Source organism: Gavialis gangeticus, unplaced genomic scaffold (genome assembly GCF_001723915.1).
Source record: "Gavialis gangeticus isolate Ggan-Ray unplaced genomic scaffold, GavGan_comp1, whole genome shotgun sequence".
Taxonomy (NCBI): Eukaryota; Metazoa; Chordata; order Crocodylia; family Gavialidae; genus Gavialis; species Gavialis gangeticus.
The window spans coordinates 7,971,794-7,975,980 of record NW_017728996.1 but is presented as its reverse complement, the minus strand read 5'-3'; positions in this window follow the sequence as shown (position 1 = coordinate 7,975,980).

The following is a 4,187-nucleotide window of genomic DNA, read 5'->3' as shown; positions in this document are numbered from 1 at the left end:
CCGCTCCTGCCGCTCCGGTCCACGCCGCCTCGCCTTACGTCACGTCCGGACGCGGCGCAGCGCCGAGCTCCTTGAACCGCCGCAGGGCGAGCAGCCGAGCGCCGAGCGCCCCGAGCGCGGCACGCCGCCATCGTGGCGCCCGGTGTGGGAGCAGGCACACTGAGCGCAGGGGTGATAGTCAGCCCCGTCTCTGCGCCTTCTCCTCCCCGCCGCCCCTCACCCTCACTTGCCAGGCAGCCCAGCACTGCAGGGAGGCAGGCAGGCCCCGGGGCGCAGGCGATCTCCTTACTCAGACCAACAAGATACTTGCGCGCACACAAAAAAATCCTTAACTGCCGGCTTTCGGGCACAAGCGCCCTTCATCAGGCACCGGTCCTGTGCGGAAATGCAAGCTCCTATTTCCTGGGATTTCACGGAGGGTGTGAAAGCTGGCGAGGAACCTCTCTCCTCTTTTGCGGATCTGTGATGGTGCAAATCGCCCTGAACCCAGGCGGGAGGAGGATCTCGGGTTTCGGCTGGTCACCGTTGCACCCTGCTTGGGGAAATACGAAGTTTTCATTTTAAAAACTGGCTAAAATTCAGTCTCTTCCATCTTCCAGGTTGTAGCCATATTGGTTTAGAGGAAAAAGCGGTCGGGGCTCGTGGTAGAGGTGATCTCTTACGAGACCAACAAGAGTTTTGCTGTATTGGTCTAGAGGAAAAAGGACAGAGGCATTGGGTCTCGTATCAATAGAGGACAGAGTAGCAGAAAACCGGAATGTCCTCTGTGATGGCCGCCCTAGCTCACCAGGAGGGGGAACTGATGTAAAGGAGTAGACCTGTCCTTGCCATCAGGAGCAAAGCTGGAAGGGAAAAAGGGAGGCAATGGGTGGATGAAAGGGCTGCTACTGCACCCAGCCTTTCATTTTGTTACTGGTCTCTTTGAAGGCCCCGTGTGTTAGCCAGATCCCAGACCCCCCAGATGCAAATCCTTGAGTGTGTTTATTATGCTAGCAGGCAAGTTTCTTAGAGTAGACGTGATATCTTGTATTAGACCAACTTTATTATTCTGGGTCTCCTTTTGGATTGCAGGCGTTGGCCCGTGAGATGAGACAGGCCTTTGAAGATAACACATTAAAACATGCAGAAAAGGCTGATGACCGCTGCATCAACACTGCGCTAGTTCAGGAGTGCAAGTGCTACCTGGGGCCAAAGCAGAGGACTGGGCTGAGATGGCTGCAGTTCTGTTTCTGGCTTTGCTTAAGATTGCCTGGATGCACTTTGCTGGGTTATTCGCTGCTCGGTCATCAATGACTATTAGGATTGTTTGCCCAACTTGTGAAACTGCAGGGCCAGCAGTCAGAGGTGCTGAGCTTCTGCAGCTCTTGATGACTTGAGCTTGGGTGGCAGGTGCTGAAAAGTGTTGCCAATTCTCCTAAAATGCAGGATTCTGGCTTTGTGGGTTGAGGAATTGATGCCTAAGGGCAAGCACACACTTCAGTGCTTCACACTCCAAGTGTCTCTGACCTTGCCCTGTCTGACACGAACGCAAGGCAATGTGACATTTTTAAGAACAAAACAAAGTTCCTTAGTGCACTGCTCTTCCCCTGAAGCAAGGATGGGAAGCTGAGCAACCGTGTGATGAATGCTAGTTACACTGCCTGATGCCCTACTGTAAGGGGCTCAGATTCTACATAATAAAAACCTGTAAGGAATAAAATAAATCCTGGGTATTTCAAGCTGAGCACCTGCAAACTGAGGCACTGAAACTCAAGAAACGGTATGGCCATAGATCTTAGAAAGTCTGGCTCGTTGTGACGGGCTTTCTAGAACTATCATACCCCTTGCTCCACTCTGACCTTGCACCAGCCATCCCAGGCTTCTCAGTTTCTCGCATGCGTAATGCAATATGAGCATTACCTTCCACAGATGTTGAGAAGTCATTCATTTTTTCCTGAGAGGCAAGGATTTCTTAGGGTGATCTCTTTTATTGGACCATCTCTATAGTTGGGATAAAGTTAGACAGACTTTCACATGCAAGTCATTCTTTGTCTGGTCTTCATTTTTCCCAACTGTTTTGGGGATTCCTGTGTGGGAGATGCTTTACAAGTCCAAAAAGTCTTCAAGAAACCCCATTTTGACATGAGGCCTTGCCTGGGATCAAGTGAAGGGTAAGAGGTTTCTGATGAGCAGCATTGAAGCCTAAGGCCGTCTGTTCCAGAGATACTGGTGTCTTTGTAAACTGACTTTCCAATGAGCTGAGCTCCACACGGTGGCACTCCAGACTTAGAGATGCAGCTAGTGCTGCTGGGCAGAAGCCTGGGTAGCTTTGTGCCTCATAAACTAACTCAATCAGAGACGTATAGCATGCGCTTGGATAAGCAGAGGGCTGACTTCATCAGATGCCAACCACAATTAGGCATCTTTGGCCCTCCCACCTGGGTGCCCAGCCAGACTGGAGCCTGATGCTTGTTTTGTGCAGGTGTAAGCAAAGACTCGGGTTCAGGGAACTGCAGATTCAGTTGTATCCCCAGACAAAGTGCTGGTGAAAATGCAAACCCAGAATAACCATTCTCTGCTCTTTGCACCAGACACCATCATAAACATGGAGCCGTAACAAGTTTCTGCTGTCTCCAGCTGGGCACAGGCAGCAGGTATAAGCACATCAACTGAGCCTTGCTGGGTCACGTTTCACATTTCTTTTATTTCCACAAGTACATATGACAATGGATCTGTGCACAAAGCAGTTCTGTACAGAGCCTGAAGGAAGATTGATTTGCTGTGCAAAAATGTGACTTCTAATTAGCTAGCTCTGAAGGCTGTTAGGTGGTACCAGTGACCTCTCAGCCACACAATCTGTGTGGTGAAACCAAGGTTATTCTGGTGTGACCAGTAAGAGCTGTTGGAGAAACAGCAATCAATCACTGGCCTTTCAGCTTTGGGGGCAGAGGTTAAATCCCAGTCACAGGAATTTAGTTCACTCGCTCAAGCCCCTTATATGCCCGTGACTTGGCTCAGGAATGGGAGTGCTGGGCTGAGCTAGTAGCTGCAAGCTGGAACGGAGATGTGGGAAGCCATGTGGGATGGGGCTAGGACAGCCATAGCAAAAGCAAACAGTGCTGCCCACTAAAGCGATGATGACCCAGGGTGAGTGTCATAGGGATATTTTACAGGTGAGGATTAGGCCGCATGGTCACAGTGCAGGATGAGCTGGGCTGTGCTATGCCTGGCTGTGCAATATGGAAGGGAAGCAGGGCAGGAGGCCCGCCTCTGCGAAGAGGGCCAGCATCCTACTCTCCATTGCACAGAAGTGAATCTTGGCCCTGTGGCTCAGCGTGACAGGTCTTTTAGAGTTGTCACACCCCTTTCTCTGCAGCTGAGTTCACACTGCAGCTCCTGAACAACATCCAGTCCTAGGAACGCCTTCCCGTGGTTGTACGTGCTGAGGGGATGTTGGCAATTCCACCATCAGCCCTTGTGCTCGGAGAGCTGGGACTGAGCCGGGATCATGCTGCAGGCTGCAGCTTGACCTTGGAGCTTTGTTCCAGAGATGGAATTTGCTTTTTAAAGTCACCTCTTTGTTCAAGGCAAACGCACTCCTACTGCTCTCCCTCCCCTCCCCTCCCACGGGGGGAACCCAACAAGGTTTTACCTGAGAGGAAAGAGGACAGGAAAAGTGCCTTGGTTCACTGCCTGCCCTGCAGATTTTGAAACCGCTTAACAGACTGGTAACCTGGCTCCAGCTTTTGTGCAGTGGAACTGAACATGGCAACTTCTCTGTAGAAAATTATGGGGGTAAGTTCAGGCACATGTGTGTGCAGTAGGGCTGTGCAAAATTGCAGCGGCAGTTTTGTTTTGACTTGTTTCGAGCTGGAGACAGCGAAATCGAAACGAAACAGAGAGCTTCGAAACAGCCTCAAAACGAGGCAAGTGGAAATGTTTCGAAATTTTCTAAATCTTTCGAGTTTCAAAGCTCAAGCAGGGCTTACCTGCAGGGAAACAGAAACTAAAGTAAGGAGAGGGAGGGGGAAGAGGGAAAGGAGTGCTCTCATTATTGACTCTGCAGCTGGCCAGTGACTGCCATCCTTCCCTGAGGTCCCTGCCAATCCCAGGGCTCTGGGGGAGGGATGGAAAAACAGCATAAAAAGCATTGTTTGAACTGAGCTTTCTCTGTGCCTTCACACTTTCAAGAGACACAAGTTTTGCTC